Source organism: Hibiscus syriacus, unplaced genomic scaffold (genome assembly GCF_006381635.1).
Source record: "Hibiscus syriacus cultivar Baekdansim isolate YM2019G1 unplaced genomic scaffold, ASM638163v2 tig00005974_pilon, whole genome shotgun sequence".
In the NCBI taxonomy this organism is placed as follows: domain Eukaryota; kingdom Viridiplantae; phylum Streptophyta; class Magnoliopsida; order Malvales; family Malvaceae; genus Hibiscus; species Hibiscus syriacus.
This window is the reverse complement of record NW_024062076.1, coordinates 1,282,138-1,304,177: the sequence shown is the minus strand read 5'-3', so window position 1 is coordinate 1,304,177 and position 22,040 is coordinate 1,282,138. Positions and strand designations below refer to the sequence as shown.

Sequence of the window (22,040 nt, the reverse complement as noted above, 5' to 3'; positions counted from 1 at the left end):
GAGTAATATATAAAACTACAAATGTTTGAGAAAAAAAAAATCTTTCACAAATCAGTATCGATGTAATTCTAGCATAAGTAGCAAAAGAAATATACGTCGCAAGACAATTATCTAAAAATAAATAGGCACATGTAACCCATCATAATGGAAAAATGAAAGATAAAAACATTACAACAAAATAATACTGTATGAATGTGTCGATCCTCTAAGTGCCAGTCCGGGTCGCCTATCAAAAAGTATCTAAAAGGGAAAGTTTGAGGGAGTGAGCTAGGACGCTCAACATGTTCCAACAATGCAAAAATAAAACATATAGCTAAGTTTCCAAAATCAGTTCATTATTAAAGTCATGAAATTTCGGAAGAGTTTTTAGTATGAAAATACAGAATCACCTTTCAACCGTACATCGTATGCAGTTACCTAGAACTACATCCATAAGGACTTACCCTAGGCCCAAAGGGGATAAGAGTCAACCTAAGAGAGTACCTTGGGTACATAAGGTATGACCCTAGCTGAAGCGTAGATGCCCACCTGAGGGGTATGCCCTCAGGTCTATAAGGACTTACCTAATGCACATAGAAGATGGGCCACCCTAAGGGAGTACCTTGGGGTCCATAAGGTCTTACTACTAGGCCCATTGAGCCCAAAATCCCACCCAAGGGTCATCTTAGTTCCATAAGAAATTAATAGCTTGACGGATGCTGAACCTATATAATGAATTACAAGTTTGATCAAAGCTGAACCTACAGAGACTTCATACCAAATCCCAGAGTGCATCAAAAAAAATATTTTCTGACAGTAACCACTGTTAGCAGGAAATCAGAGTTTATACATATATTTATTTATCATTAAAAACAATAACTAGAGAACATGTGTTAAGCAAGCATGATTTAAAATAGAGTAAATCAGGAATCATACATAAATCAGATAAGTCATACGGTAGTTAAATCAGAGCAAACAATTTATTTCAAATCAGAGAAAATAATCATGTTCACATTGTATTTCAAACAAATGTTTAAAACATATATATGGCACACAAAGAACACATCTTGCAAAAAGAATTAGTCTGGTAGATCTATCGAACACCAGATTCACTATGTTCTTTGACTGTACGAGAACCTAAGTCATAATAGAACTAAATTATTATTAGAGTAGTACACTAAACTAAGTATTTAACAAGGTTGTAGAAATATACGAGTAATCACATGCTCTCACAGATGAGCGAATCGCGATGAACCAGGCCAAGTAGATGAACGATTGGGAGAATCACGAGTACCTAAAATAAACGACATAATAATTTAGTCATTAACCCTTAAATTAAATTAGATGCACTTAATTAAATCATTTAAATGGATACTTAAATTACATATGCATATTTGAGTTTATGGGGTCAATTCGTAGTCTTTCAGGTTAGAATATGGCCAAACAGACTTCAGATTCAGACATAGGATGTCAAAAACCTAAAATATGACTTTTCAAAATTGTTGACTTTTTGGTCAAAGTCAATGGAAAACTGGTCAAAGGACAAAGTCAAAGTGAATGAATCTGGTCAATGGGCAGGTCAACGGTAATGTCAATGTCAATGGATCAGATTGGTTTGAGTTAACTCAGGATGGTTTGGGTTGACTCAGATCGGTTCTAGGGGGTTCCAAGACCGGGAAAGAGCCCAACGCGCACACGACAATGCATGGTGGTGGCGACAGTGTCGGGGGCTGCTACCGAGTACTCTGGGAGAATCTAAACACCGATTTTAACATAAAATATTCCACATTTCAACCAAAAATCATGAAAATGAACTAAAATGTCTAATAAGCCTACCCATGTCAGTGATGGAGGAAAACGACGGCTACGACCTGACCCACTGGTTGGGTTTTCAACGCACAGAGGTGGGGAGTTCAATGGTTCTCTCAGTAAGGCGAACCAATGCCTTGAATGGCCAAAATTCATGAAAAACTGATGCATGACCTAGATTTTCGACGAACTTCAAATGACCTCCATGGCTAACGACGATGGCTAATAACGATCGGCCATGGGGGTTTTGGTAAGCATGGCGAGACACGTCATTTGGGCTGGGTGATGACAACCATCGGTGGTCGGAGATGAATATTCGATGATGGAGCAAAAGAATGATCTTCACACCTTTCACGATGAACGACAGCCGATTTGGGGGTCAGACGGTTGGGAATGGGTCTTAGGAGGACGCTGATTCAACTGGTGGTGTCAGAATACTAAAATGGCGGTCGGAGAGGGGTGACTCATGGAGGATGACGTTTGGGGTTAGGGAAAAATTATGATTTTTTTGGGGATTGGTTCACGAATAGGGGAAAAGGTTGCCATATTTGGTTTTGATTTATAACCTTAAACCAAAATTATAAAACAAATCTTTTTTAAATTATTCATAAACAGTGACCTAGGCTAGATGGTAGAGGGATGAATAATTATCCCCTAGGTTATGGGTTCAAACTAGCTTAGCCATTATTTTCCCATTTTTAAAAATTTTTCTCTACCGACCCAAAAAGAGAAAATTCAAGGCTAAATCCCTAACTTCCTAGATTTTTAAAACTAGCCTAAAAGTTTCAGAAACTAGGCCTCTAAAAGTTAATTATTATATTGACAATAACAAAAAATCTTGCTAGACTCAGAACGTAAACGGTGATCTCAGTGCCTTAAATCGCAAATATGAGGGTCGCAAGATATGGAATTTGAGTATAGAAAGGGGTTATAAGACTTGCATGACAAGAAGAAGAAATAACAATAAATATAGATGCAGAAGTCCCTGGTTCAACTCGATCACTAGAACATCGGGTAGCGTAAACAATGGCAGGTTATCTAGTCTTAGAAATAGTTGGTCATATACTATGCGATCGAGCTCTGCTGCCGATCCTAAAAATAGACCTGGATGTCCTACCCAGATCATGATTCCTAGTGGAATTTTGAATAGAAGCCTGTGAATGTGCATGAGTCTAAACGGGGGTCTGATCGACATAGGCTTGATGTAGACAATTTCTCAGAAAGTGATCACTAGATCTACAACGATAACATGTATCTATGTTCTTACGACACTCTCCCTAGTTTTGATTTCCACAATGCTCGCAACTCGATATCGGAGTGAAACCTAAAGGATCGCCTCGACTAATTACTGGAGGTGGAGGTGACGCAGGCCTCGAACCAGTATGACTCCTCTGATAGACAGCAGTACTAGTCCTCTTATCAGGGCGTGCATAAAACTCAAACTGACCTAAAGGACTCCTAGATTGATTACGATCTACCCTATCTCTATCAGGAGAAAAAGCCTCAACATCTTTCAGTATCTTAACTACAACATCGAACACCTCATCCTGATGGGTAACCACGTGACGACGCAGCTCGTATTCGAGTCCTTGAGTAAATTTTGGTACTTATCCCTCTCGGCAGGTACCAAACTAGGACCATGGTTTAATAACTTCAGAAACTCCATCTCATACTCAGAAAATGTCATATATCTCTGAACCAGGTCTTGAAATTGTTGTCCTCTCTGCGCTAAATATCGCTCTTTGAGGAAACGAGTCCTAAAATGCTCTTTAAAGAAATCCTAGGTCAAGCGATCGGCCAGAACACTACTCACTACAGACTCACACCAGGTGTGGCCATTCCCGTCCAACAAAGAGTTGACTTCCAAATAACACTGCTGCGGATATTAACCTAGTTGATCCATACGTCTCTCAGTATCACAAAGCCAATACTCAGCCTCAATCGGAGCTCCACTAGTAGGGCCTCTAAAGGTCCTAACTCCATTACCAATCAGAGTCTAAGAAATAAGAACTTCGAGTGTAACGCCAGCAACGTGAACTATTCCCTGAATCAACTGAAGAAATTGTCTATTGAGATTCTCATCTAATAATACCCTCATAGGTCAGACTCAGAAATGATCACTCCTCTAACCAGAGTAGTCAAACCTATACTAGGGGCATGGGCAAATTCATCGGGGTTGCATGGGCAAACTTATCTACCAGAGGCAGGGGATCTACATGTATCTCGTCTATTGTATCCGTAAATCTAGTCGTTCCACCTCGCCCACAGCCAGGTCGACGATCACGCCTAGTACTCATCTAGGAAAAACCCCAAGTTCACTATAAAAGGATAAAACCTAGGATTAGATTGGCATTTGGAGTACCACACATATTTAAACTCGTAAAAACTTGATGACATGGCCTTATTGACTTAATTTGTAATACATTTTAAAACCATATTTTTATTTAGGACCCATTAACAGTCTGAGGTTTAAAAACCAAAAGCTCTTATACCAACTAAAAGTAACCCCCTAGACCCGACCTATGTGTTACGACTAGATCTAGCAGATTACGATAAAATTTTCCAAAACATTTTCAATAATTTAAATCCATATTATGAATAAACACCTTTTAAAAACATAGTTATTAATAATAACTTCTAATTCAAGTAATATATAAAACTATAAATGTCTGAATAAAAAAATCTTTCATAAATCAGTATTGATGTAATTCTAACATCAGTCACAAAATCAATATTTGTTGCAAGAATTTTTTTTCAAAATAAATAGGCATATGTCACCCATCATAATGTCAAATCGGATGATAAAAACATTACAACAAAATAATATTGTACGAATGTATCGATCCTCTGTAACACCCATAACCCGTATATTTATACCTATACAGATTACGGATGTCACCCGTATTTTCTAAAACTATTTCAAAATTAAAAAGCGATTTAAAATTTATTTTCTTAAAATAGTTAATAATATTATAAAATTATCATATCATAAAAATTACGTTTCGTTGTAACCAATTTAATTCAAAATTATCATATCTTAAAAATTACTGTTCATGCTACAGTAACTTCCGAAAATTTACATATAAATTCATAAATATTCACCTTTCATCACTATAAAAATTTCCAAAATTAATTAAACAAATAAATTGAACATTTTCAAATTACATGCCACTATCTAAAATCAAATTTCACAATAGGATGTCTTACTGATATTGACATATACCTCTCGATGCTTGATGTCGTTCTGAACTCTTTATTCTTATGCTTTGCTTTTTACCTACGCGTGAAAATCATCACACGCTAAGTATAAACTTAGTGAGGCAATTAAAACAATATATAGTGCAATACAATTCATGCATGAATTTAGATTTCAAATCCAATGCCATAAAACCATGCTATTAGCATCTTCAATATTTTACCATGATCAATATAATATAAATTTCTTACCTTTTATCCCATAAGCTCATAAGCTTATTTTTACCAAAATACTTACCATTTAAAATTCCATAAGCTCGTAAGCTTATTTTTCCAATATGCTTGCCATTATTCCGTAAGCTCATAAGCTTATTTGCATGGTTACCATTATTAAACAATAAAACATAATCCATAGTCAATAAACCATAGACAATAGCCCAATATAACACCCTGAGGACCCTGGTATACGAGTAAAATACATGCACCGTAGTGCTAAACCTGCACTAAGCTTACGCCATAGTGCTAATCCGGACAATACACATAAGGTCGTGCCCACCACCTACACTAAGCTTACGCTATAGTGCTAATCCGGATATAAACCTGCACTTAGTGTCCTTACACACTATAGTGCTAATATAAACCTACAGCTGCTATACTCTATGGCATGCCAACTATACCCTGTCCCTCAATGACTTACTTTGGGCATATAGTCTATTTTATTCGATCCATCCATGGCAAAGTATATCATCAATATTTAACATTGGGCAGTTCATACCCGAAAACATTCATGGTAAAATATCACATTTTTCATGATCAATACATTTTAGTTTCATACTCTGACATATCAATGTCAATTTATAAAAATGATATAAAATCATGCCGATATAAACAAGGTCGACTTATCGCAAGTCTTCCTTATGATGTATAAAACATCCATGTATAATTTCATGCATGTATTGCACTCACCTTGACACTTTATGTCTTTCAAAATATATAAGCCTCACTATTGTCCACCATAAGCCCTTTTATATTTGATTTGCTTCGATTATAAATCAATCACAATCTTTATAAATCATCAATTCATAATAATCCATATGTTAGTATTTTCCTAACATAAATACATTCCACCATATCTCCATACTATATTTGAAATTCATCATCTATCAAAATATTTACTCTTAATAATTCCTTATAACATTGGAACCAACTTTTCCCATTTACTCAAAATGGTCTTCACCATTTTACCACTTAAATTCTTAATGCCAATAATTCCAACATTGAAATTATTTCCATTCAAATGGTTTTACAAAAGCATAAATACATTTAAGTACCCCAACTATGCAATTGTTGTACTTAAATCACCAATCATTTCAATCTTCCCAAAATAATCAATTTCACATTTAACACTCATTTCAATTCTCAAACAACAATTCCATCATAGTACATCAATTATACAACACTCATACAATAACCCATCAATTTTCCAGAATTCAGACAACTCGTACTACTCTTAAAGAATCATTAAACTGTATTGATACACACACTGGAATTTAATTTCGTTTCTTCCGTTAAAAACTAGACTCGAATACGAATCTATCCATATAAAGAACTTCTAATTCATTCTATACAATTTATGGTGAATTTTCAAAGTTTACCAACAGAATCTGTTTTGTACAGAATTCTGCTGTCCGATTTTTCTGACATTTCCTCAGTTAAACATTCATATATATTTGTATACAACTTGAAATTGATCCCCGTTTATTTTAAACAAAACTAGATCCATATATGAACACAATATATAAAATTCACCTCAAAATTATTTTTATATATTTTCTGGTGAATTTTCGAACCTACTGTAATTCCCAAAATCTAAAATGTTTTTCTTTAACCTCATCCTTATGTTCTTCATCAATTCATACAGCCTCAAAATCATCAATAATCATTATCAATTTCAACAATCATAGTATAAACCCAAATTTCCAGATTTGGGGATTTTGAAATCAAGCAAGATAATCATGCAATATTGGTACCAAATGATAGCGTTATTCGCAAATAACCATTTTCTATTTTCATCATACTCATAATCCTAAAGAAATGGCTTGAAAAATGAGTTAAGGCTTGCTCTTACCTTAAGAGAAGACCACGTCTGTTTTGGAGAAGAAGATAGCAAATTTATATGACATTTTGAGTGCATTTCATCTTAATTAACATAATATCTCACTTTAAATGAATATAAAATTCATTTAATTAGAATAAGACCAAATCACCCTTAATGAATCTCCAAAATCACCATAAAACCAAGCCATCTGATATTACAAAGTCAAATATAATTTAATTTGACTTTGACCTACGAAAATGCCCTGAAATTTTCAAAACTTGCGTTTTAGTCACTAAATTTAACAGTTTCGGTTAAATCTAAATATTTGCACATTTCCAGACCAAATTTCTCTGATATAAAATATTAAAATAATATTTCCAACCATTTTATAACATCCTTCAAATTTTTGTAAAATTACGATTCAATCAGAATTTACCGATTCCTTACCGGCTTTAACTCTTTCTTTACTAATTTCCAAATCCAACAATATGATTTCCATAAAACTCCAATCTCAAGAGTAAACCATATATTTATGGAATAAAATTCTTTTTAGGAAATTTATCACTTAATTCCCTAAACTTTTCCCAAGTTTTAACTTTGACCATCAAACTTTCAAAATTTTCATTTTGGTCATTGTCTAAGTTTTTGGGGTATTACATCCTCCAAGTGTCAGGTCTGGGTTCACCTATAAAAAATTATCTGAAAGGGGAAAGCTTGGGAGCTCAATGTGTTTCAACAATGAAGAAATAAAACATATAGTTAAGTTTCCAAAATCAGTTCGTTATTAAAGTCATGAAACATACTTATAGTTTTTAGTTTGAAAAAAACAAAAATCACCCTCCAACCGTACATCATATGCAGTTTCCCAAAACTGCATCCATAAGTTCTTACCCTAGGCCCAAAGGGCTTAAGAGCCAACCTAAGGGAGCACCTTGGGTCTATAAGGTCTTACCCTTACCAAAGCGTAGATGCCTACCTGACGGGTATGCTTTCTGGCCCATAAGGACTTTCCCAATGCACATAGCAGAGGAGCCACCCTAAGGGAGTACCTTAGGGTCCATAAGGTCTTACCACTAGGCTCATTGGGCCCAGGAGCTAACCCAAGGGTCCTTTTATTCTATAAGGAATTACCAACTTGATTAATGTTGAACCTATATAAGGAATTACCAGTTTGATCGAAGTTGAACCTATAGAGACTTCAAACCAGATCCTAGAGCATCCTGAAGAAAAAAAAATTTCAGACAGTAACCAGTGGTAGCAGGAAATCAAAGTTCAGACATATATTTATTTACAAGGAAAAACAATAAGAGATAACATGTGTCAAGCAAGCATGATTGAAAATACAGTAAATCAAGAATCATACTTAAATCAGATAAGTCATACGGTAGTTAAATCAGAGCAAACCATTCATTTCAAATCAGAGAAAATAATGATGTGCACATGGTATTTCAAACAGATGTTTAAAATAGATATATGGTACATACGGAACACACCTCGTAAAAGGAATTAGTTAGGTAGATTTATCGAAGACCAGCTTCACTACGCTCTTCAAATGTATGAGAATCTAAGTCATATCTGAACAAAATTATTATCGGAGTAGTACACCAAACTGAATATTTAACAAGGTTAAAGAACTATATGAGTAATCACGAGCTCTCGCAAATGACCGGATCGAGAGGAACCATGACGTTGAAAAACATAAAATATGACTTTTTAAAAATTTTAACTTTTTGGTCAAAGTTAATGGTCAAACTGGTCAAAGGACAAAGTCGAAGTCACGTGTCCGATCAACTGTTAACGAGCAGGTCAATGATAACAGATCAGACTGGTTTGGGTTAACTCGGGATGGTTTAGTTTGACTCAGACCGATTCTAGGAGGCTCCAAGAATAGGGAGGAGCCCCACTCGTACGTAACAATGCTTGGCAGCGGTGACAGGGTCAAGGGCAGCTGTTGAGTACTCTGGGAGCATCCAAACATCAATTACAACCTACAACATTTCACATTTCAACCAAAAACCATGAAAATGAACGAAAAATGTCTAAGAGGCTTACCCACGTTGATGAAAAAGGAAAACAACGGCTACGACCTGACCCACTGGTTGGGTTTTAAGTGAACAGAGCTGGGGAGTTCAATAGTGCTAGCAGTGAGGTGAACCAACGCCTTGAACGACCAGAATTCGTGAAAAACCAACACGTGACCTAGATTTTCAGTGAACTTCGAATGAATCCACATGGCTAACGGTGAAGTCTAACAAGGATAGATCATGGGGGTTTTGGTCAGGATGGTGAGGCGGGTCGTTTGCGCTGGCGGTGATAACCACCGATGGTCGGAGACAAAGATTCAACGATGGAGCAAAAGAATGGTCTTTACGCCTTTTGCGAAGAATGTCAACCTGTGTCGGGGGTCTGACGGTTGAAGACGAGTCACGGTAGGACGATGGTTTAACTGGTGGTGTCAAAACATTAAAACAGTGGTCGGAGTGGGGTGGCTCGTGGATACTAATGTTTAGGGTTAGGGAAAAATTAGGGATTTTTCGGGGGGTTGGTTCACGAATAGATTGAAAAGGTTGCCAGATTTGGTTTTGAGTTATAATCCAAACCAAAATTATAAAACATATTTTTATTAACTTATTCATAAACAGTGACCTAGGTTAGATAGTAGAAAGATATGTGGCCATATCTAGGTCATGGGTTCAAACCAGCTCAGCCACTATTTTCCCTATTTTTAAATTTTCTCTACCGACCCAAAAAAGAGAAAATCCAGGGCTAAGTTCCTTAACTTCTTAGATTTTTGAAACAAACCCAAAAGTTTTAGAAATTTATAGTTTAGTCCATAAAATCAATTAATTAGTTTAATAAATTTTGAATTGAAAATTGGGCTGTGACAAGCCGAGATACCCAAAATCACGGTTGTCCTCTTCTTGGCTCGTGACATGTTATTCTTTGTTGGGATTATTTTGAAATTCATAACTAACCTCCACCTCAGCAGACCCTCTCTACTTAAAAGTATAATTTTCATGAAGTCATGTAATTTTGGATCCAAAATTTATGTTAAAAGTTATAAATTGTTAAAGTCCGCTAATAATTTGGTAAATTGGGTCGAATAAAAAGTTTTGGAAAAAATTGAAGGCTATTAAATCAAGCTTAAAATTTTATTTCCACATTTTAAAATGATGGAAAATAATATGGATCATTGGATATGAGAAATATTGCCATGTTTATTTTGGGCCCTTAGATGAAAAATGGCAAGATTAAAATTTTGAAAAGATTGCATGGGTAAAGTTGGAAGGGTTAATTAATTGGTTCATCTTTAAGTTAATAAATATGATAAGGGTTATGTAGCTTGCTATTAAGGTAAATATCAAGTTTCATTAAGGGCAAATTGGATATTTCTCATTAAATGAATATTATATTTATTTAAGCTTAAATATAAGGTAAATTAACATGAAATTGAGGAGGAATTTCATGAAACCAAGCTATTTTTCAGAACCATTTCGTGCTCCCCCATACCTATGTAAGAGAAATTTTATTTTTCAATTTTGAGCAATTTCTTTTGGATTTTGGATAGAGTGTGAACTAGAAAATTTTTCTCTTCGAAAAACGCTATCATTTGGTACCATTATTGCATGCTAATTTGGTTTGTGTTCAAAGATCCCAAATTCTAGGGTTTATGTTCATATTAGGAATTCATGATTTAATGAAAGATTTAGATGTTATTGAGGTTGTAGAATCATTTACAAGCTTGATTATCAATTAAAATCACCTATACATGTCTATGCTTGCTTATGTTGATTTTGACCTAACCCTAGATTTAGGGAAAGATTATGATTTGATGAAATTAAGTTAGTGGTTTGATTGTAGAGATTTTATAATGTTGAATAGAGGTTGGTTTCATGCTTGAATCAAGTGAAAATATTGAATCCCTAACACATATATGGTTTGACCTTGAAAAAATAAGTAGGGAAGAACTGTAGAAAAATTCCTATGGCTTAGAAATGATATTTGAAAGGTTCTACATGCCTTAGAAATTTTTTGGGACATTTTGTAATTTTTCAAAAGTTTATGTATCTATTCGACAATTTTAAAAAGTTATCAGCTGAATGTATAATTACTCAATAAGTGGTCTACATTGCTGGAAATTACTGTTTGAGGGTTGAAATTGAAGTTAGAATGTGAAATTTAGTCATTTTGGAAATTTTGCAAAGTTTAAGTACTAAATGCTAAATATTGAGAACATTAGTGGCTTAAGTGGTGATTATGGTATTGTTGAGATATTAGGCTGGCAATTTAATGCTGGAAAGTTATTGGGCTTAGTAGGGCCTTGAATTAAAGGAAATGATGACAAGGGCCCATTATGAGTAAAAAGGAAAATTTAAGATGAATTTTAGAAGAATTCGAAAAATAATAATACTTTTGGGTATTATTATCAAGTATGAAATATTATTAAGAGTACTAACATGTCTTTTATATTTATATCTACTTGTATGGATGCTAGTGTAGATCGTGATCAAAACTGTCATACAAGCAAATCGAAAGGCAAGGAAAAAAGTCCAAGAGTATCGAATATTGACAGTAAGGTATAATAGTGAGGCATGCCAGGTGAATGCATTTATTATGTACTTATATGATATGAGGACAACTTGTTATGAGTCAACTTCAAGTATTTTTATTTAAATATGTTTTAACACATTTTGAAATATTTTCATAAGTTTATGAAAATGATTTTACAAATTATTTTAGGGTATGATCTGCCCTAAAACGAATGGATGTGTTTCACACAAATTATTATTTATTGACGGTTTGGAATAAATGTTTAACATGCGATTTGGATTTTAAAGCCTATAATATGTACATAGAGACTCATAGGTGCAAAATAATACCATAAATAAGGTGGTATTGTAGTAGTACTTTGTGTACTATAGCACTATGTATGTACTTGGCATACTTGCACTACTAGGAAAAAAAAACCCCTTTAATGACGCGCATTGCGCGTCATCCATGGGTGCAGATGACACATAAATGTGCGTCATTGAAGCCATTGTCATAAATATCAGATGACACGCAATTGTGTGTCATAAATCTATGACGCGCATTTATGACACACATTTATGATGTGCATTTATGACGCGTATTGCGCATCATTGAAGCCCCCGTCATAAATGAAGATGACACACATTTGTGTGTCATAAATTTATGACACGCATTTATGACTTACATTGCGTGTCATTGAAGCACACATCATTAAAAAATATGATACACATTCGTGTGTCGTGATTGTATGTCGTAAATTATATGTATATATATATTGTAGATTGACAAATAATCAAATAAATCACATTTAATGCCTCATAATAATAAATATATATATCATATTATATATAAGTAATCCATTTGTATACAATATATTAACAGTAAGTTATCAAAAATATTGTAATCATATGTCGATACAAAATATCACGACATAATAAAGTTTGCCACATAAGATACCCATTCTTTGCGAATATCATCAATGTCATCATCCGTGTGTTCTTCCTTCCCATCGCCAACCTAAGTAAAAAATATGAAATAAGTATATAATTTATACTTATTTAAAGTGAAGTATATAACTATCAAAGAGTATTAAAATGACCAATTTTAATCATAATAATAAGATTATTGCATGTATGGAAATAAATAAAGTAGTTTGAAATAAGAAGACATATATATACTAACTTGGTGCTATAATAATAAGTAGAAAATAAATAAAGTAAGAATGTTCACAGGAACTTACCATTTTATTAACAACAATCTGGACATGACAATCATTAGAACTTTGTGAATCAAAGTTATGCAAATTTGATCCTTCATGAGGAGCACAATCTGATTCAGAAAACTTTTCAGGAAATTCAATATCTGCACTTGAAGGAGAAAGAAGAGGAATCACTATAGATGAGAATCATGTGCTTTCACACTAGGTAGACAATTAGCACAAGCACATAATTAATACTCACCCAACTAAAAACCTTCACATGCATCAGAGAGATCATCGGTTGCTTGAATATTGTCTACTTCATCAACATCATATAGCAATCCATCAAGAATCTACTAAAGAAACATTTCATCGGATATTAACATAGCACCTATGCATGCTTGCATGCAGTAAATACAATATTCAAAAAAATGTATAAAAAATGTAATGAAGGAAAAGAAAAAACAACATAAAATTCATAACACGAAATATTTAAAGAAAACAATGGCCTGGGTGTGACGAGAAAGCCTCAAGAAGAAAACAATACGTACTTCAAGCTTCAAATCATCTCCTCCTTGACCATAGACCTCACCTTATAAGGAATCACTAACAATATAATATCATCAGAAGAGTAACAAGCAAAATTTAAAATAAAAATCTGAACAAAGGTTTTCATGTGTCAACAAAGAGATTGTAAAGTTAATGTCTAGTTTATACCATTGTATATTGTCTTATCTTTTTGCAAAATTTGATAACAATATATGAGCATCAAATCTTAGAAATCACTCAATGTCTGTCCCTGCATCCCTTTGTGAACCATAATTTTCATGTCTTGAAATGGCTGACTGTTCGTTAATTAAATCAAATATTATAATAGGTCAATACCACCCTGACATCCAGTGCACAAGTCATAAATTTTATGACATTAACGAATATGATAGCTTTAGATTTATGTAAACCAACTAATGAGGAAAAGAAACAAAGACAGAAGATACTATGCAAGACTATATCAGTTCAAACCAACAATTATGACCTATATCACCAGAAACAATTCTTTAACCAGTTTAAAGCACCATTGATGTTGGTTCTGCATCTTCAAAACAAAGTACAACACAAATTTAAGCACAATAATTGTACACGAGCATGCTAGAAATAACAAGGTCACACATTAAAATACATGGTCTTTACTCCTTGTTGTGAATTTCCTCCCTGTAAATAGATGTGCACTGAAGAGGATGAGACAAGTCCATCATAGGGTACTTATCAAAGATTCTAAATGCTTCTGAAATCTTAACATTGATAAAATTAAAAGCACTTCAAAGATCATTTTTTTCTTTTTAATTTTGAAATGAGGGAATTGGCAAAAAGAACAGTGAGAAGTTCTTGAAGACTATTACCACAATTAATTTTCCAGTTGTAATCAAGAGTGCAAGAGAAGTAGTCTTCCATTTTCAAGTGTTTCTATAAGTTTTCCTTCCCAAAACATAACACTCCATTTACTGAAACATGCTCACTACTAGGTTCTGCAAGTAAATGCTCAACTTGAGCTGCTTCTTCCAAGCCAGGAACAACATACCCATCCACCTATATCCAAAAATCAAAAGCATGGGAAGGAGGGTGGGGAGGAATATAATATTTATCAATTTTACACCTTTCTTTATTAAGAATAACAGAAGAAAAAAACATGAAAGTGCAGCCAGAAACTGTAGAAGTAACTAAGTATCAATGGCAATTGACACGCAAAATAGAGAAACAAAGGATGTATTAATTGAAAAAGATTAAAAAGAAGTTTCTTACCCTTTGACATTTTACATCAGCAAGCTTCTTTATCAAATGTAGTTTCCCATCGGTTTTCATGTTTTATAACCATAGCTTGTAATACAATTCCTAACTTGCATTCATGTATCCAAGAATTCCCCACAACTGCTGATACACCAAAACAACCAAAGCAAACAAACATTAGTAATTCTATTAATTAAACCAAATATGGAATTAAAAAAAAGGAAATAAACGATTTTGAGTGTGATTATTTTTTATATGCATCGTAATTCCTTCTGCATTTTAATGCGAAAAGAAATGACTACGACAAAAATACGAAGCAACAAATAAGTCTAATTTAAAACACCATTTCAAGCACAGATCCATTCAAACACTTCCAATGAAACTTAAAAAGTTAAAAGAAAAGGAAAAAGAAGTAATTTCATTTTAATGAAAAAAAGATGAAAAATCAAGTTTAACGAGTGTCATCCAGGATTTAACATTAAAAGGGGGTTTATGAACTGCAATTTATCTTTTATCCAAAGAGACCAATTATAGCGGCTTTATACTCAGATTTGGAAGAGAAATATAGATATTTACAGTGAAATGAGACTACTCGAGCTGTTTAGTTCATCTACAAATTTCCTTTTTCTAAACTCAACAAAGAAAAGGGAGAAGATAATATTAGCTAACAGACCATAAAGAAAACAAAATTTTCTTTCCCCGATGTTTTTTTAGGAATCAAATAGGCTGTAAGAATCAAACATACCTCATGTATCTGCAAACTGATGGCTAACCACTTATCACTCTCTGGTCTACATAATTTTCAGCTCAAAAGAAAACCCTCTAAGAAAATTTAAAACTAGTAAAACCCAGAAAGGAAAAAACAATATTAACTAAATGAAAAAATCTGAACTTGAAGAGATGAAGCAGAGAACTAAGTTAAGAAGAGAAAAGGGAAAAAAGAAGGGAATGTTTGTAAGAGAAGTTGAGAACAACATAAGGCCTCATAGAATGTAACAGATGTAAAAAAGAGACACTTGGGAGCATTGAAGCCGATACCTTGCTAAAAATAGGCTTTGAAATTTTACAGCGGGAAAGCATGCGTACGCGATGAAAATTATGGGGGAAATTAAAAGACGACTTTTAGAGATGACACACAATGACAAGTGTACTCTTTGTGTTTGCTAAATTTTTTGGATTATGACTATTAAATATGATACACATTATTGTAAGTCATAAATCGTTTAGTTTTAAGAAACATGACATTTTTTATGACACACATTTTTTGCAAGTCATAAATTAGTGTGTGTCATCGTTCGTGTGTCATTAAAGGTATATTTTCTTGTAGTGTTGGTGTGTGATGGATATCTATCAATTTTTCAATGCATTATTGCCTTTTTCGTACCAGTACTGTGTACTTGGAGTAGTACTTTTTGTATTATGGCACTTTGTGTAAAAGGATGGAAGTCGTACGAGATTACTACTCCAGAAATGGTTAGTATAGTGTTGCTGTGTACCACAATACTTATACGTTATTGCGACACTTAGGTGCTTATTGTGTACCTTGCATTCTCATTTGTTATACATTAGACTGTGAATGAATATTTTGGAATATACTGATTGATAAGTATGCTAGGCATACGAAATACTATTTTGCAGGTTATTTGATGTAAAATTGGCCTATCAAGTCTGTTTTATGCGTTAATATATTTTATTTGATTAAACACGTATTTTGATCTTTTATGAAATACTTATGTTTTAATATGCCTCATTTATTATATTATGTCTCACTAAGTGAATACTTAGCATGTGACGGTTTTCATGCGTAGGTAATAGCGTACGATCGTAGTGAGGAGTGTAGCTAATATCATCTATCATGGATTGCCTCATCAGTAATAGTATGATGTATCTAGGTGTTTATTTTGATATTACTAGTCGGCATGTACTTAGATATTATACGATGCTCTGATAGGACATATGGTATTTGGTTTATAGTACTATATTATATTCGAACTTAAGCTACTATGTGATGAGTTTCAAAATGCTATTTATATATTAGTAGTTAATTAACGAACATTTTACATATTATAATATTAGATCATTTTCTAAATTTTTTTATTGGTTTTCAAGTACAATAATGTTCTAAAAGTCATGTGACACTCATGTACGGGGATGTATACAGGGAATGAATGTTACATTTATTGGTATCAGAGCTACATGTTCAGCCGATTTCGGTCGAAACTGAATTTATTTTGTGTGAAAAGTTGTACATGTCACTAGGATGCCAAAATTACTGATATGGTATCGATATGTCACTCTTCACTAACTTAAGTTGTTATTATGTGTGTTCTGTTAGATGTCGAAAATTAAGGATAAAGGTAAAAAAGTTAATAATGTTAAAAAGAATATAGAGATTGAAATCGATCCTGTAATACCCCAAACATCGAGTCAGTGACTATATTGAAAGGATTTAAAATTTAGAGGGTTAAATTGAATAAATGGTAAAGTATAAGAAATGATTTAGGAAATTGTGTTTGAGACCAATTAGTAAGAATGGAAGAATGAAAGGGCATTTTGGTCCTTTAGAAGGAAATGGATTTAAAATTCATTTTTATTAGAGATATTTAAGAACTGAAAAAGGGAAAAGTTGAGAAAGCTAAGTTCTTTTTCTTCTTCTCCTTCTTCTCGTCCCATGCTCTCCCCATAGCTAAAGGTAAGATTTCTTCAAGTTGGTTTTTCCTTTAGTTTATGGGCTGGTTTTGAAACATTACGTGTTATAGAGGCTTAAGGAAAGTTTTAGGATTATTAAAACTAAGTGATTAGGGAATTATTTAAGATTTAAGAAAATGGGTTTTTGAGCGATATGATGAAATATGAGTTTTTATTAAAGTTTACAAGTAAATTTGACTTGCCAAAGAAGTAAATAAGAGATTAGAAGCCTTGGAAGTGATTAAAAACATGTATGAAAAATTAGTATGATTCTTAGTTTGGAGTGTTCTTTGGAGATTTTAGATGTTATAAGAAGATTAATGGAGGAAAGTTAGTTGGGTTAAGTGATGATGAGTTTAATGGTACCATTGGTGATAAAAGGAAGAGATTTAAATGAAATTTGGGTAAAAATCGAAATAGAAAATGAAAAATGAAAAATCTGGGTAAGTGTATCGGTACTGGAAGAACAGTATCGATACTATAGGGTTAAATTTGAGGAAAGAGAATGAACAATATCGACACTGATGCAAGTAGTATCGATATTGTTGTGGGTATCGATACTAAGAGGGAGGTATCAATACTATGGAATGCAAGATGCAAAAATGATATTGATATTGAAGGGAGTATTGATACCATAATATAGAAGTATCGATACCATAGGAGGGGTATCGATACCATTCAGTCTGAAATGTTAGGATATTATGAAGACCATCACAATTTGGACAAACAAGTTTGCTGAGTTCCGCTTGAGGCATGTAGAACTCATTCTTGAGAGACTCATTCTCAACTCTAACTATATCATTCTTAGATCGATCTTGTTGAGCATGGCAATTAGTTTAAACCAACAAGATTCAAAATCAAACTTTAATTAATGAGTACACATAAATTATATAATCTGCATTAACTGTGAGAACCCTTTGGGAGGCAAAGGAACAGGTAATCGTGTTTAATGTTGAGCCCAGTCCACATTTATGAATACAGACTGTAACTGCAGTGGCCCCAAATAAATGATCCTTCATTTTCAGAATGTTTAGGGTTTGGCATGGTTTTACATGCAAACCCATCAACGCGTTTCCTTGGGACTCGGGTTTTTTTTTTCCTGTTTTTTCAGTATGGAGAGATAAAACTAAGTTTTTTTAATTTTCACCTTCATCTGAGTGCGGCGATTTTGGAACCAAAACTTAACTTGGTGAGGCTTAAGGACAAGTTCTTGGCTTAATCTCATCCTTTGCTTGTCATCTGGATGGGGACTCTCCCTAAAAACACTGCAAAAAACCAAGCATTGGTCTATATAAACAAAGACAATGTTCAATTAGGAATAGGAAAAAAGAATAGTTAAAGATAAGTGGGAATACACTTCTAGTTCTTGGATCTGGTGAGCAGTGTGTCGATGGTAACGTTTTTTCTTGAGGGGCTGCTCACTGCTAGTCTCTTCATTCCCAAGCTTGTCTTCAGCTTGTTTTTCAGCTTGTTTTTCAGCTTGTTTTTCAATCCCAGAGCCGCTTTCCATATCCTCTTTCCCTCCCAGCAATAGCACATTTTCTTCTTTCTATTTAACACCAAAAAAGGTAAAATAAAATGTAGTAGAAGTTAAACAAGAAGGGGATATAATGACTTACAGGGATCATAGGAGGGAAAGGTTCGAGAGGCAATAAGTTGAAATTAGGGTTTTGAAACATTGATGAAAATAAGGTTTCTAAAGAGATCATGTACCTTGCCATTGATAAAAGGACTGGAAATTACATTTTTAGTGCATGAAATTAGTAGTGCTCTTGGTGCACCTGCAACAATCAAATAGTGTAAGACAAACATTTTCACAGGAAAAAGGAAAAAAGACCCTTCAAGGGAAAGTAATCATGCACTGGGTGAACCATAGAGGAAACTACTTCAATCCAAATATGTACGTAAAATAAATTGTGAAGAAGCAGGCTGTAATCTATAAGAAAAGAGAAAATCAGTTTAAATTGAAGATGAATGATGAGATCCTTTCCAAAAAAAAAAAGAAAGAAAGAAAAGAAAAAGTCACAGCTTCACCTTCAAAACTACTGTGTTTCAACCAACAGCAAAAATGAAAATTGATACAATGAAAACACACCATGAACAAAAGTCTGACAAATAAGTTCAAGCATAAAAAACCGAGAATATTGAAGTTAAATAATAATTAAAAAAAAGTAGGAGTAAATACCACGACCAATGTTTATCAGTTTTTCTCTGCGGAAAAAGAATAAGAGGAGAACAAATACACTCTTTTTTTCTCTTTGTTTTTACTTTGCTCTCTATATATGAAATAGACACTCACAGTATTGGATTTCTACTCAAAATACACAGTATTTTATTGAATCATTGATGTATATTTTCAACTACAAAGATAAGCCATGCTTATATACAATCAGCGTGAATGTAGTTTGCTCTAACAAAAGTTGTTAACCCTAACAGACTATAATTGCTTCCTCAACAGCTCAGCAACAGTTAGTAACAGCTCGACACCTTCTCCACACCAACAACCGTCCATTCCACATGTCAAAAATGATTACCTCTAATATTCTCCCTGCTTCTTTTCATTTTGTTTTGTTAACATTGATGCGCATAAACTTTATCTCTAAAATCTTCAAAGACAGCCTTAGACAATGGCTTTATGAAGCCATCAGCCACCTGGTGCATGGCTGATACATAATTAATGCAGAGTTGATTGGCTGCAACCTTCTCTTGGATAAAGTGTATGTCAAGCTCAACATGCTTCGATTGAGCATGATACACAGGGTTGGAACTCATGGCTACTGTATTGGTGTTATCACACTAGATAATGGGTCTACAACTTTGCTGAACACCAAGATATTTAAAAGTGCAGTCACCCAGGTTATATCTGCAGTGACATCTGCAACACTCTTGTACTCAGCTTCCGTAGTAGACCTTGAGACTGTTCTTTGTTTCTTTGATGACCAAGAAACTAAACACGATCCTAAAAACACTCCATATCCTGAGATAGACTGAATATCATCCAGACTAGAACCCCAATCAGCATCAGCAAAGGCAACCACATTAAAACTAGCTACAGAAGAAGAAAAACCAAGACCAAAATCCAGAGTAGCAGCCAAATACCTAAGAATTCTTTTAACAGCTATAAAATGAGATTCTCTAGGATAGTTCATGCATTGAGCAACTTGTCCAACACTGAAGGAGATGCCAGGCCTTATGTGACAAACATAAAGTAGTGAACTAACAATACTGCGGTATTCAGTAACATTTTGAATTAGGGCACCCTCCTCATGTGAGAGCTTAGAGGACATGATCATCAAGATACTACATCCAACAACATTCTGCATACCATTTTGTTTCAAAAGTTCCAAAACAAACTTCTTTTGACTCAAGATAACATCATTCTCAGAATGTTTTACCTCAATACCAAAAAAATAACTTAACTCCCCCAGATCTGTCAGCTAGAATATGTCCTTGAGCATGAACACAACTTCTTCAACATCAGATAAGGACTGTCCTGTAATAACTATGTCATCAACATACACCAGTATGTAGATGAATCCATGAGATGAGTGCTTGTGAAACAATGAGGGATCATCTCGAGAAATAACAAAATCCATTTGCAGCAGATTTTCTTTCAATTTCTCATGCCAATTCCTGGGTGCTTGTCTAAGCCTATATAGAGCTTTCTGAAGTTTACATACAAATGGTTTTCCATGCTCATCCACCTTTTCAAAGCCTGGAGGTTACTACATGTATACATCCTCGAGCAGTTCCCCGTTGAAAAAGGCATTATTTATGTCCACATGTCTAAGTGCCCAACCATTATGGACAACAATAGAAAGAATCGTATTAAAGGTTGAGAATCAAACAACAAGACTGAATGTCTCTTTGAAGTCATATTCAGGTAGTTGTGAAAACCCTTTTGCAACTAAACGCGCCTTATATCACTGTACAGAACCATTTGGATTACGTTTCACTTTAAAAAGCCACTTGCACCCAACTAGAGTTCGATATTCAGGAAGACTAACTAGAGTCCAAGTGTCATTTTTCAACAAGGCATCATGATGTAAGCACGTTTTCATCTACAAAGGGAGTACTCTTGAACATCTTTATATCGCATTTACTGTATACTAGTCTTATAATATATGTTATTATAACACATATCATGCTAAAAATATTAGTTATGTAGTTAAAGAATAACTTAGTATGAATACATCTTGCACATTGTTATTTTAATATGATAAGCATGTTAGGATAGCTTTATAATCATATTAAGCATGAATATTATTTATACATCAAGACAACATACTTATAATGCATTTTGTTAGTTCATATGCATTCATATTAGCTCTTAAGCCTCATGCATAATCTTACACATATTATGAGATGATATAATTAGCTCATGGCCTTCAAACTTAGCTCACATTACCATAATCAAACATGGCAGCAAGGTATTTAGCTCGTTTTAGCTCAATATCATGGACTTACCTTGTTTCCTTGCACATGTAGGTACATTGGAGCATGATGCACGTTGAGGTAGCTTGGTGAATGATTTGGACGTCTTATGCAGCTCACAAACAACTTACAAAGTACAAGGCAGCTCATGGAATACTAAGGGAAGATCGGTTCAGCTGGAGGAGCTTAAGGCTAGCTAAACTTAGCTAGTTGGACTATTTGGAGCTGAGTTGCCAAAAGTGATGTCAAAGGTAGTTGAATGTAGTTGAACATAATGTTGAGGAGCTCACAAGGATTTAGCTAGGAAGCTTGTTCACAAACAGCCCA

The 22,040-nt window shown here is 34.0% G+C and overlaps 1 long non-coding RNA gene across 1 annotated transcript; it reads right to left on the bottom strand.

The window, feature by feature from the left end:
- Positions 1–530: 530 nt before the first annotated feature.
- LOC120200460 lies at positions 531–13,136 on the bottom strand. The gene is made up of 3 exons (XR_005523544.1): positions 13,072–13,136; positions 12,893–12,973; positions 531–542 (listed from the first exon to the last, which is right to left on the bottom strand). It is a non-coding gene; the product is annotated as an uncharacterized LOC120200460 (long non-coding RNA).
- Between the last annotated feature and the right edge of the window lie 8,904 nt (positions 13,137–22,040).